This window comes from Gorilla gorilla, chromosome 1, assembly GCF_029281585.2.
Source record: "Gorilla gorilla gorilla isolate KB3781 chromosome 1, NHGRI_mGorGor1-v2.1_pri, whole genome shotgun sequence".
In the NCBI taxonomy this organism is placed as follows: domain Eukaryota; kingdom Metazoa; phylum Chordata; class Mammalia; order Primates; family Hominidae; genus Gorilla; species Gorilla gorilla.
In genome coordinates, this window is record NC_073224.2 from 232,135,506 (window position 1) to 232,149,861 (window position 14,356).

A 14,356-nucleotide genomic window follows, 5' to 3' on the forward strand; every position below is an offset into this window, starting at 1 on the left:
AAATTTCCGGGCCTGGTGGCTCAGGTCTGTAATCTCAGCATTTTGGGAGGCCAAGGCGGGCGGATCACGACATCAAGAGTTCAAGACTAGCCTGACCAACATGGTGAAACCCTGTCTCTACTAAAAATACAAAAATTAGTCGGGTGTGGTGGTGCACACCTGTAATCTCAGCCACTCAGGAGGTTGAGGCAGGAGAATTGCTTGAACCCAGGAGGCGGAGGTTGCAGTGAGCCGAGATGACGTCAGTGCACTGCAGCCTGGGCAACAGAGCGAGACTCTGTCTCCAAAAAAAAAAACAGAAAACAAAAAAAGGCTTTAATAAAATCATATATTCATTTATTTATTTGGTAATTAACATGTTTGAGTTTCTGCAGCCCTTGTGGGGAGGGTGTTTGATGAGAATCTAAGTGAACACCTCATTGTTAGAACAAATCAGGCCCATGAGTTTCAGAAGGGCTCATGTATTCTACAGCATACTACAAAATTCTAAAATTTATAATATTTGCCCTAGTATTCATTTCCTATATTTTGGAAACATACCTCAGAATGCTTTTTTATAGCTCTCTTAAATAATTTTTTATCCCCAGTTTTTGAAGGTTAGTGTATTTGTTTCCTGTGGCTACTGTAACAAATTACCCAAACTTGGTGGCTTAAACGACAGAGAGGTTCTCTCACAGTTCTGGAAGCCAGAAATCTGACATCAAGTTGTCAGTGGGGTACCTCTCCGCCTCCTCCTGGCAGAGCCCACTCTTCGCCTCTTGTAGCTTCTCGTGGCTGTTTGCACATTTTGGCTGTGGCCCCATCTTTCTCTGCTCATCTTCACACTGCCTTCTCTTCTGTGTGTCTGTGTCTTCTCCAGTCTGGGTTTCTTCACCACCTCTCTTTTATAAGTACTTGTCATTGGAGTTAGGGCCCACCTGAGTTATCTAGAATCATCTCCTTTATTTCAAGATCCTTAGCACATCTGCAAAGACCCTTTTCCCAAATAAGGTCACATTCATAGGTTCCAGGGATTTGGTGTGTATATCTTCTGGTGGTCATTTTTTGGCCTACCACAGTTAAAATGACTATTATATAAAATATTACTAAAATATATTACTTATTTTGAAATTAAAAAAATAGCTCATAATTATTATTTTTGCATCTGTTGTGACTTGCTTATTTTTATTTATTTAAAAAAAGTTTTTTGTAGAGACAGGGTCTCACTGTGTTGTCCAGGCTGGTCTCAAACTCTTGGCCTCAAGAAGTCCTCTTGCCTTGGCTTCTGAAAGTGCTGGGATTACAGGTGTGAGCCACCTTGCCCAGCTGTTATGACTTATTTAAAGTGTGGCGTTTCTGATATTGAGAATGTATAAAAATATTTCTAGTAGTGGCTATGATATTTCTGTAATGTGAGGACATTTGATTTATAAAATAGGGAGTATTTGGCTTCCTTATGCAAAGAATAAGGATATTTATTTAGATAACAAAATTGTCATGTATAACTACCATATTAATTGATATGTTCTGACCTCCCAGGTTGCCCAGTGTTTCTTCCTCAGCCACTACCCTAGCCCCTCAAAACTCTGGGTCCAGCCTGCGCCAGTCCTAGCCTGGGCCTGATAGAGTAGGGAAGGTGTTGTTCATTAGTGACCCTTGTGGGCAAGTTGTGTTGTTTTAAGGTTAGTCTTTGAGCTGGCCTGGGATAAACTCAGGCAATCCTTGAAGCTGTAGCTTTTTCAAGTCTCTGGTGTCTGTTTTAGCTTCAGTGCCACAGCCCTGCCCAGAGCCCAGCCCCACTGGACTCTGACAACCTGTGTTGTCCTGGCCAGCCCTGTCCTCCAGAATCTTAGATGTTTCCCCCTTACCCAGCAATTTTCTGGGGTTCATAGGTAATGACACTGGGGTGCCCCACTCCTGTCCTTCCTGCTCCCCTATTTGTTGAGTGGCCTGCCTTCTCCCCACACCTGGTTATTTGTTGGGCTGTGTATTCCAGCCACTGCAGCACTTTGGAGTACTAGTTATCCCAGCATTTTTAGGAAAACTGGCTCTTCTCCTCCTTTTCTTCTTTCTTTACTTTTTTTCTTCCATTTTAGAAATGAGGAGGAATACATTTTCATATCTTCTCAAGTCAAGTCCGCCTTTACTCGATGCCTCTGAGTGATCATTACTGGTGTCCGTTAACAAAAGAATGTGCAACTGTTAGAGTTTGAGCTCTTTGGTTTGCATAGTAGTTGCTAAATTTTTGTGTCTCCCACAGTCAGGCTGTCTGCTGCTGCTCTTCTCTTTTGAAATCATACAGTCTTTCTGATTTTTTCTTTTGAGACCTGTTATTAGATTGGGAAAGCTAGAATTGTGAGGTAACTAAGTGTCTAAAGCTCAGAGTGGGAGCTTCCTGGCTCTCCAGGGCCTTTGGCTTTTGGGGACACTGTTTTGGTTGCCCAGAGGCTTTTTGCTTATTTCTTAGTTACTAAAGCTGTGTTCTTGGCTGAAGTTTTTAGAAAGTGCAGTCGCTTGTATATTTTCCCAACTCTGGAGCTTTATATGCATCAGTGTATGCCTCTTCGGTCTTCGTTGTTCCATAACTTCATTATCATTGCCAAAAATATTAGGTGGACTGTTGTTTGCATAACCTTAGAATCGCTCATCACAAAGCACTGAGATTCAGACTGCTGAGCCCTTGGATTGGGGGTAATTATTTCTGTACCTCAATTCTACTAAGTAGGATTTAAAGCAGTTACTATAAATGCTTCTTAATACTGATGTAACTGGTCTTGATTTTGTGTTTTTGTGTGAAAGCCTTTCACATACACTTTCTAGGTCAATTTAGCATGTATGAGTAGGTTCACTAGTGCCTACGTGAGATGCTTAGACCTGTGGTTTTTATGTCATCCTCCAGCCTTCTGCCCAGTTTCATGTCACAAATTTTTTTCTGTTTTCAAGGCTGTGAGGATGCCAGGAGTAAGTGAAAACATGTTTTAGTTTCCATTTGTGGTCCTGAACCATTTCCACTTGTGGCCAGACATAGGTCTTCCTCAGCTGACAAATAATTATTGAGAAAAGCAGCATAAACAGTCTAGGTTCACGAATGTACCAGGAGCTTTTCTCCCTGTGGCCGGAGTTAGACTCATTGTGGGTCCTCAAGCTGAGTCTTCTTAGTAGATTATTGACTGCGTCTGTGGAGTCCTCCTGCCCTGGCAAGCAGCCTACACCCTCCGCACCCTCCCTTTCTACTATTCTGTGGCTGATCTCGCATTTATAAAAAAAAGAAGTCAGGCTGTAGACATGTTAACTATGTAAATGATTAATTATCCATAATTGCATTTAAAGACCTGTGGCATAAACTTCAGCTTTCACAGAGACTTGAAAATTAAGAGGCACAACCTTAATCCCTAAAGTGTAAGTGAAGCCTGTGCAGGAGCCATTCATTTAGTGTTTGGCCTGGGGAATGTGGCTTAATTCAATGGTTATATTGTTTTTTTATTTTTCTAAATTAATGTATTAACATTATTACCATTTGTTTATTCCTTTTTAGAAGAATATTCTATAATATTTTGCCTTTTAAAAAATCTTTGTAAAGTGAAGGAATGTTGAAAACTGGGAAGTTCCAAAAATGACCTACCTCAGCCTCTTCTGTGACAGCGAAAGAAGCGAAGGATGCAGGTCCGCCCTGCCTCGTGTAGCCTGTTTTTACTGCAATAATAGCACTGCTTATTTCTCCTAGAATAGTGTTTTTTATGTGGTTGTTGGTGTTCATAAAGCATAGGCAAGTTAATCATATTACACTGGTTGTTGATTTTCAAAACCTCCCCTGTGAATGCATTTTAGATTTTCCAGACTGAGCAAATGTCATCCCCATCAGCTTTCATTTAGCACTTTGAGTGTTTTCATGGATGGGGATTTTTTTGTTAGTTTGTTTACATGTGTGTCTTTCCTCTTTTCTGAGCTGCTGGCTCCCTCCTTTCCTCCACCCACCCTCATCCCCTAGCCCCAAGTTAAGAAAAGACAGTATGCTTGCTTTGTCATTGCAGCGGAAAAAGTCCCCGTGCCCATTGCTCCCACCAGATTGCCTGTCCTAAACTGCCCCAGTAGCAACATTCTAGGGTAGGGACATCTTCCTAGAACATGGGTTTATGTTAGAATCCTCATGCTGCTACTTGCTAGGGAAGTGGCCTAGAGAAACATACTGAACCTCTGGATTTCATTTCCTCATTTTTAGTACTCTGGCCGTGGAAGAGAGGCGTGTGGAATGATGAAATCATAAAGACCTAACACAGTTCCTAGCACACTGTGCACTGCTCAGCAAATGTTGCGACCCCCTCCTTTCTTCCATGTGACTCCAGGGCTGGCGCATAATTCCTGGAACATTGTAGTTTCAGAAAGTGATGGAAAGAGGGAGGGAAGATTGGTTCAATAACTATATTTCCTTCTGAAAATTAACTAGACCTTTCTGTCAAGCCCTACCCTCTGCAGTTAAATTCTTTGTCTTTTCCATTATCCCTGAATTTTGCTCCCGTAAGACCATTCGGACAAATTTTAGCCTCTCTGGTACCTAATAGCATTATTTGAAATGATAATGGCCAAATAAAAATAAATACTGTGCTCTTAGTTTCAATTCTAGTTTTTTAACATTTACGTGTTTCATATATATTGACTTGGCACTAGGTCATCGATGATGGAGGTATAAATGAAAATGTATTGACATTTGTGAATTATGGTTATAAGAAATTTTTCTTTTCTTTTCTTTTCTTTTTCTCTTGAGACAGAGTCTCACTCTTTTCGCCCAGGCTAGAGTGCAGTGGTGTGATCTTGGCTCACTGCAACCTCCGCCTCCCGGGTTCAAGAGATTCTTCTGCCTCAGCCTCCTGAGTAGCTGAGATTATGGGCACACGCTACCATGCCCGGCTAATTTTTGTATTTCTTTTTAGTAGAGACAGGGTTTCACCATGTTGGCCAGGCTGGTTTCAAACTCCTGACCTCAAGTGACCTGCCCACCTTGGTCTCTCAAAGTGCTGGGATTACAGGTGTGAGCCACCACGCCCAGCCAAGAATTTTTTTTTTTTTTTTTTTTTTAAGACAGAATCTCGCTCTGTCACCCAGGCTGGCGTGCAGTGGCGCAGTCTCGGCTAACTGCAACCTCCGCCTCCCAGGTTTAAGCGATTCTCCTGCCTCAGCCTCCCAAGTAGCTGGGATTACAGGTGCGCGCCACCACACTCGGCTAATTTTTGTATTTTTGGTAGAGACAGGGTTTCACCATATTGGCCAGGCTGGTCTTGAACTCCTGACCTCAGGTGATCTGCCCACTTCAGCCTCCCAAAGTTCTGGGATTATAGGTGTAAGTCACTGCACGTGGCTAAGAAATTTTTAAATTTTGTTTTGAACATATTTCGGCAAGGTCTTTCTCACTTATCTTAATAGTTGAAATAATTAATTAAAATTATATGAAGAATTTTGATTTATTCCAAATACTTTTTTCCTTTCCCAGTTATTTTGACAGTTTCTTGTGATGTATAAACAGATATTTTGCATAGCAAAAGACTTTGATATCTAATATTGTTCTTCATGGACTGGAATTATTTAATTAGCCTGAATGCAGTCTAACTTAAGTAGACTTTTTATATAGTTATTATAATGGCTATATTTGAAAAGTATGCTTCGGCATAGTAGAAACTGCCAGATGCAATGCCATTTGATCTAAAAAGGTCACGGGAAAAGGGACATTTAAATTAAGTTATAAATTACAATTGAAGAACAATATTTTGATGTGTGAGACCAGAGATGTCAGAGCAGGGAGATGTAATTCATGGGTTCATTATAGAACAGAGGTGCCTGACAGCTGAGCCATGCCAAAAGGAAAATTTATTTGCAACATCACGCAGACAGAAAATGGTAGCTAAGATGAGAAGCCAGAATAGAAACTTGAAACCTTGTGGTAATACGCAGAGTTTATGCTAATAAGACTGCCTGAGATCCAGAGATGTTTAATGACTGCTGTAATATTAATGAGGTGCTTGGACATGTGCACATTTTCAATCTTATAAAAATTAAGGCCTCATCCTTGCTCTATAAAATAACACACTTTATAACCATGCATTAAGGTGGATTCTCTCACCTCTCTGCTCAACATACACATTTGCTGGAATTTCAGAATTGTTTAGGCAAAAGAGTTAAAACTTTAAACAAGATTTTTATCCATGGTAGCTTTGAGGAAGGATATAATTTAATGTTTATAGCAATCCATGAGAAGTTCAATCATGAGTTAATTAAACTGTAGGCAGTCATTAAGTATTATTTATTCTTTCAAGAAGCTTGCCAGTAAAGCACTTATATATATTAAATTATAGAAAGTAATAAGCATGGAATGATTTGTCAGGCAGAGTGAGAGTAGCAGATTTAACTTGGGCAATTATGCAGAAATGTTTTTCTTGTAGCATGATCCTTTCTTTCTGCTAATCAGGAGGAGGTCAGAGGCTGTAGTAAGACAATTGCAGATGTGTAGTGACTACCGGCATTGTTGGCTCTATTGAACCTCTTGTTTGAATAGTGTTAGGTAAGAGCCATGTATCTAAAATATTACTCCCCATGATGATACCACTGTACAGCTTACAGCTATTTTACATTTCAGAGTGTCTTGACACATTTTGTCTCATTTAGCACTTTCCATTTTTCTGTGACACAGCTGAGGGCTGGTGGTGTTAGGCCCATTTAACAGATGAAAACCTCAACTCAGCTGGTTCGGGACAGGGCTATTAGCAAGAATCTGTCACTTGCCTCACATCCTGTACTATTTTCACTAGGCTGCAGAAGGTATTGACTAGTTGTTAATTTATTGTAGCACCCAGAGTTAGTTACTGAGAGCTTTTTATGCAACTAGCTAAATATGTCTAGTTATTGTGGCACAGTATCTTTGGCTCTGAATGAATCAGTACAGTGGTTACTTTTGTTATAGTGGAGCCAAATTAAGTGTTTGTTATTCAGAAGTTACTATTGTTTTTAGCACCAAAATCCCCGATGAAGTCCACTTTGCATAGTTCATGCATGCCTGTCTTTGCACACCACTGTATCCCTCCCCATTGCTAGCAGGCAGAGTTGCTTGGTACCTCTTGGTTGAATGAATGGAAGCAAAGAGAATATGGTGTGAGCAGCCTGCCTCTGAGGCTGGAATGTCCTACTGGGTTCAAGGACACCAAGGACTTCTGCTGCAGAAGGTGTGGCAGAAGAGGGCTAGGCACCACATAGGGAAAGAGTTCAGTCACATTTGTCCTTTCACAATGAACAACCAAAAACGAAGGAAAAATCACATCTCAGAGGATTCCATGGAGCACACCCAGAGACCAAAGGCCGATTGCTAGAAAACAGCAAAACAGGCATAGTTCTGAGATGGAATGACTTGAAAGGCTGGTGGATTGTTCAAGAAATCAGTGTTTTGTTATCAGATTCCCTAACCATAAATCCTAGGTCTTAACCTGTGGTTTAGGGAGGACAGGTTTTATTTGGGTAGAAGTGCAGTCATGCAGTTTAGTGATGTGGAAAAGAGGCGGAAAGATTTACAAGTAAATGTTTCCTTGATCATTGGATTTAGAAGAAAAAAAAAAAACACCACTGCCACACACCTGTGGTGATGAATCTGAAAGTGCTTTCTGCTGAATGACATCCTGCTACAGTGGTTGCGTGGGGGCAGCATAAGATCTAAGTGCTTCTCCCCTCCCTAGCTTTCAAAGATTGTAAGCTCACTGAGTCAAGATGCTTTATCTTGGTCCCTGCTTTTTGTATTGATCTTTTTACAGTAGCTCCAAAATGTACAGTTCTCTATACTCTACATTAAAATTGCATTTAATCCCAGATTTTACCAGCCTGACTTGGCTGCAAAATGGACAGAAAGGTTTAATTATTTTGCTTTAGTTGCTTTTCTGTGGCTACAAAGTGAAGCTGTAAGATGTTTGAGAGGTGTTTCTTTTTTCCCCATCTTCATTGCAATGTATTTTGCACAGCCTTCTTAGGAAAATGGTAGAAAATCTTATTCACATTAAAGGACATTTTACCTTAGCAATATGGGGAAGCCTGTGTTTAATTTCCTGACTATAGACGTAGCTGTGTGGTCGTGATCAGGTGTTTAAAATTTGAAATCTACGTAATGTTTTTCACAGTATGAAATTATGGCAATCCTTCAGAACTTGATGTTGTGTTAGAGGGGAATGTTTCTAATGACAATTTTTAGAGATTTAAGATAGCCAGTGTTTTGATAAATTTACCAATTCTACTTTATGTAATGAATATAGTTGAAATATCCAGCTTAGCTCTTTATTGAACATTATCCTCATCTAAAGAAAGAAAAACTTTGGCTGGGTGCAGTGACTCATGCCTGTAATCCCAACACTTTGGGAAGCCGAGGTGGGCAGATCACCTGGGGTCAGGAGTTCAAGACCAGCCTGGCCAACATGGCGAAACCTCATCTCTACTAAAAATACAAAAATTAGCCGGGCGTGGTGACGTGCGCCTGTAGTCCCAGCTACTCTGGATGCTGAGGCAGAAGAATCACATGAATCCGGGTGGCAGAGGTTGTAATGAGCCGAGATCATGCCATTGTACTCCAGCCTGGGCAACAAGAGTGAGACTCTGTCTTTTAAGAAGGGTTATTTGGGGCAGGTGCAGTGGCTCATGCCTGTAATCCCAGCACTTCAGGAGGTCTAGACAGGAAGAGCACTTGAACCCAGGAGTCTGAGACCGCACTAGGCAGCATAGTGAGTTCCTGTCTCTACAAAAAATAAAAAAAATTAGCCAGGCATGGTGGCGCATGCCTGTAAGCTGAGCTACTTGAGAGGCTGCGGCAGGAGGATTGCTTGAGCCCAGGAATTCAGGCGGAAGTGGGCTGATTGTGCCATTGCACTCTAGCTCAGGCAACAGAGTGAAACTCTTTCTCAAAAAAAAAAAAAAGCAACCCCAGGCAGCATGGCAAAACCCTATTTCTACCAAAATACAAAAATTAGGCACGGTGCACAGCTGTCTTAGTACTTGGGCGGCTGAAGTGGGAGGACTGCTTGAGCCCAGGAGATTGAGGCTGCAGTGAGCCATGATTGTGCCACTGCACTCCAGTGTGGGAGACAGAGCCAACACCCTGTCTCAAAGAGAGAAAAAAAGAAGGGCTATTTGATATATCCCAGCACCTAATAGAGTGCCTGGCATAGTTGAGCACTCAGTAAATGTGTCGAAGGAAAGAAAGATGTCCTGATCGCCAGTAATTTTCCCCAAATGTTGTAAAGCTAAGTTTCCCCTATTATGAAGCTGTTGTAGGCCATAACAACTTCTAGTATGTTAAAAGTGTATCTTTAATAAAAAGGCTGGGCGCTGTGGCTCACACCTGTAATCCCAACACTTTGGGAGGCTGAGGCAGGGGGGGATCACGAGGTCAAGAGATCGAGACCATCCTGGCCAACATGGTGAAACCCCATCTCTACTAAAAATACAAAAATTAGCTGGGTGTGGTGGCGCGCCTGTAGTCCCAGGTACTCGGGAGGCTGAGGCAGGAGAATCGCTTGAACCTGGGAGGTGGAGGTTTCAGTGAGCTGAAATTGTGCCACAGCACTCCAGCCTGGTGACAGAGTGAGACTCTGTCTCAAAAAAAAAAAAAAAAAAAAGTATTTCTTTAAAGATGTCTCAGAATTTTCTCAGACAAGATTTCTACAAGGTAGAAGTCAATGTCTATAACATTAAGAAGATAGTGCCTCTTTAGAAAGAGTCCCCTTGGTTCCCTAAGGAGGAAAGAGTCCCTTAGGTTTCCGAAGGAGGAGGGCACACCACAACAGCCAGTTGACCAAGTTTTGAACTTGCCCCTGTGAAACACTGATGATAGCGCAATAATATTCTTCCTTCATCCATTCAAGAAATATCACTTTGGGGCTGGGCGTGGTGACTCATGCCTGTAATCCCAGCACTTTGGAGGTGGGTGGATCACCTGAGGTCAGTTCAAGACCAGCCTGGCCAACTTGGCGAAACCCCATCTCTACTAGAAATACAAAAAATTAGCCGGGCGTGGTGGCGGGCGCTTGTAGTCCCAGCTACTCAGGAGGCTGAGGCAGGAGAATTGCTTGAACTGGGAGGCGGAGGTTGCAGTGAGTCGAGATCACGCCACTGCACTCCAGCCTGGGCAACAGAGTGAGACTCCATCTCCAAAAAAAAAAAAAAAGAAAGAAAAAAATTTATCACTTTGAGTAAATAATCCCACACTTTTTACTTCTCAGATGTGTCTTTGTGTAGGGGTGAGGACGGGTAGGGACTCTCAATACTTACTGGTATCATGGGAAACTCAGGAATAGGGACTATTTTTTTAAGGAATAGGGATATTTTAAGAGGCCAGAGAGACAACAGGTCAAACAAAAGGAGAGAATCCACCATTATATAGAGAACAGAGTAGGGAAGGAAGCTCGAGTTACCGTGTCACTGGAATAGCTTCTTCAGGAGAAACTGCCATCTGAAATAAAGTTTTGTGAAGGAAGTGGGAATGCCAGGACTTGTTCAGAGGAGTGCCTCTTTCCCCATTAAGCTCATCACTAGAAATTCAGCTGAGGGGCATTGTGCAGGCTGCAGCCATGCTCTCTAACAAACAGAACAACCACAACGAGATGTTCAACACTTCAGTGGAAGCATCTCTTCCAGCTATAGTTTAAAACTCTTTTTGGTTCACCAAAAGGCCGGAATGCCACAGGGATTAATGATATTTGATTGAACTTCATCCACTCAGCAGTTTGCTTTTGCAGTGGGCTTTATGTTCTTACGAGCAATTTCCTGGTAGCAGGCACATAAGATTTTATTTTTCTTATTACTATTATTATTTTTTTGAGACGGGGTCTCACTCTGTCTCTCAGGCTGGAGTGCAGTGGCACGATCTCGGCTCACTGCAACCTCTGCCGCCTGGGTCAAGCGATTCTCCTGCCTGCCTCAGCCTCCCGAGTAGCTGGGATTATAGGCGCCTGCCACTGTGCCTGCCTAATTTTTGTAGTTTTTTAGTAGGGATGCGGTTTCACCCTGTTGGCCAGGCTGGTCTTGAACACCTGACTTCATGATCCACCAACCTCAGCCTCCCAGAGTGCGGGGATTACAGGCGTGAGCCACCGCGCCCAGCCAAGATTTTAAAATTCAAATATTTTCCTGTATGTGATACCAGAGTTTTAATCAAATTTCATTTAACATGGGTAATTTTATGTGACACATAAGTGGTTTTTGTTTATAGCTTAACAAAATTTTTTGTTTCTGAGAAGACTACTCTGTAATCTGGAAAGCTGATCAAACTTGAGGCCAATTTTTTTTTTCTTTTTAAAAGATGTAGCTAACATATATTTTCTAATATTATCCTCACATATCGCTAAGAGGTTGATGTTATTATTTTATCCATTTTTAAAGATGTCAGAATTAAGGCACAAAAATGATAAGTAACTCTCTCAAGGTCACATACCTAGTAAATAGTAGAGCTAGAGTTGGAATCCAGGCAGTTTGACTCCAAAGTCCATAGTTTTTCCTACTTACCCTTTTTTCTTTTTTTCTTTCTTTCTTTTTTTTTAATTGGAGGCAGGGTTTCACTCTGTCACCCAGACTTGTAGTGCAGTGGTGTGATCAGGGCTACTGCAGCCTTAACCTCCCAGGCTCAAGCCGTCCTTTCACCTCAGCCTCCTGAGTAGCTGGGACTACAGCTGGGACTATAGGCACATGCCACCACGCCCAGCTAATTTCTTAAATTTTTAGTAGAGATGAGATCTCACTATGTTGCCCAGGTTAGTCTTGAATTCCTGAACTCAGTCTTCCTACCTCAGTCTCCCAAAATGTTGGGCTTACAGGTGTGAGCCACTGTGCTTAGCCTCACACTTTTCTTATAATTACCCCATACAGTATAATTACCTCTTATAAAAGTTGTTAATTTTGCCATGGGCTTTTCATTAAAAATTTATGATTTGATCAACTTCATTTGATTTCAAATTATCACTAAAATGTGTGCTTTTTGCATTAAATAGGCATGTAATTCTTCCTTTTATTCAGTTCCAATCCACGTTGACCTGTGATTATAAATCCCCATTGTATTATAGAACTTGACAAATGTCTGCTTGTTGTGGATATTAGGCAAAGTATGAGAATCTGACTTTATTTCAGATCTTTTTATACGTCTGAAAGAAGCCTAGATTGGATAGTTTTCAAACATTTGCAAATCATAATAGTATTTTATTTTTAAAAGAGTCTAATGGTAATAATAAATATGAATCTAATGATAATAATAAAAATAAATAAGTTAATATTTATTCATTGCGCCACCACTCCCAAGTGGGATCCAGTATTGATCATTGTTGTAGGTGTTTTGTTTTGTTTTAAGATAGTTGATTTATTGTTATAGCTAATGTACAACCTGGACTTCCCAGTCTTGATTTAAAATAAGTTAGTGTCCTCTAAACTGTGAGAATGCTCTGGAAATTCAAATTTTTAATACTTTCTGTTTTGCTGAGTGAGCATTGAAAATGGATGTTTGGGCCGGGTGCGGTGGCTCATGCCTGTTATCCCAATACTTTGGGAGGCCCAGGCGGGTGGATCACGAGGTCAAGAGATCGAGACCATTCTGGTTAACACAGTGAAACCCCATCTCTATTAAAAATACAAAAAATAAGCTGGGCGTGGTGGCAGGCTCCTGTAATCCCAGCTACTCAGGAAGCTGAGGCAGGAGAATGGCCTGAACCCGGGAGGCAGAGCTTGCAGTGAGCCGAGATCGCGCCACTGCACTTCAGCCTGGGCAACAGAGCAGGACTCCGTCTCAAAAAAAAAGAAAAAAAAAAAAAAGAAAATGAATGTTTGTGATATTCCTTTCGTTAGCAGTTAAATGGTTGGAAGAGAGACTTGCAGTGTGTGTTTCAGCATTTATTTATTGATTTCATTCAACAAATATTTACCACTGCCAGCTTACTGTGTGCCCAGCTCAGGGGCTCCAGCAGTTGCCAGGAAGGCATCTGCATGTCCTCCTGAGTCTTCTGTTAGAAAGAGGAAACACATGGCTGTCTCCTCTTGTGATTCCATAGGTCTTTGCCTAAACCTAAGCAAGAGTAATTATTACAACCTACTTGATCTTGTCATTTTGTATGTTTTGTATCTGTACCAATTTGTAAGTTTCCTGGAAATAAGGACTGTGACTTATTAAGGTTTATTCTTTACATGTCTTGAATGTTCAGCTTTACTTGTCCTGAATGTTCGGCAAATGCTGGCTCATTGTTAAAATAAGAGATTGAAGCAAGAGTGAAAAGATCAGAACGTCCACTCCATGAGAACGGGGATCTCTGTGTTGTTTACTGCTGTGTCCCAGAACCTAGTATTTTATTTAGGAAGTTAGCAAGTTTTTCTGGAGTATTACCTTATACTATGGATTGTATTCAGCACTGGAGATGCAAGTCTTAGACAAAGCCAGTCTTTGTGTAAGAAGACTAGATGTGTACAGGAAAGGTGTATTTCCAATGAGAATTCTGAGTGACAGCCACAGTATGGGGAGGTAGATAGAGCAGGAGGATCTTTGTACCTGCTGTTTCTCTACATTATCTGCAAGTTGGAACTCAGAAACTTGGAGTGTCTGGAGCATCTTTGCGAGGTGGGAAGGTGTCCATGGTGCCAGACACTACACAGGGTTGAAAAGACACAGGGTGAGAAAAGTTGATTAGCTTTGACAAGAAACAAGTCTGGTCCTAAAGGGAATATGTAGATAAACCTGCATCTTTATTCATATGTACTGAAAAACTAGCATACTATTACAGACTTATTTTCTTTAAAGAGCTCTTAAATTTTAGCCACTTTAAATATTTTGTTTTTGTGTGAAATTAGCACAGTCAAAAAACTTAAGAAATGCTAAAAAGAAAGAACATAATCTAGTGTGACTTTACGCTGCTTTGCGGAGAATGAGGCAAGAGTAGGGGTCCTCCTGGCTGGGTTGGAGTCTTGGCTTCACCACCTGCTGGCTCAGTGTGGTGAACACCTTTACTTGATCTTTCTGTGCCTCAGTTTCCTCATCTGTGAAGTAGGGCGATGATAGCTCCTAAACCGTAGATTAAATGAGAGAATACTTTCCCCATAGGATTAGGTAAGATAATGATTGCATGGAATGTCCTGAGCACTGGGCGGGGCCAAACATTCCCTAAATGTTTGCTTTATGGGAATATAGGGGAATCCTATTCCTATCTTTGCCAAAATATTTTCTGCACGAGTAGAATAGGGGTTGGGATAGGGTGGTCTTGGATGAGAACAAATTCCTGCGCCTACTGAAATGATGGAGTCTCAGTGCCCCTTTCCTGACTCTTCTGTGGGAGATAGTCAATGAGGAGCTTGCCTTGGATTGATTGTGTCCTGTCTGTTATTTGGTGCA

General features: G+C 41.4%; 1 protein-coding gene across 8 annotated transcripts in view; it reads left to right on the forward strand.

Moving 5' to 3' along the window:
• The window catches only part of RERE (arginine-glutamic acid dipeptide repeats), a 461,116-nt gene that overhangs the window by 333,854 nt on the left and 112,906 nt on the right, over positions 1 to 14,356 (forward strand). The window lies entirely within an intron of this gene.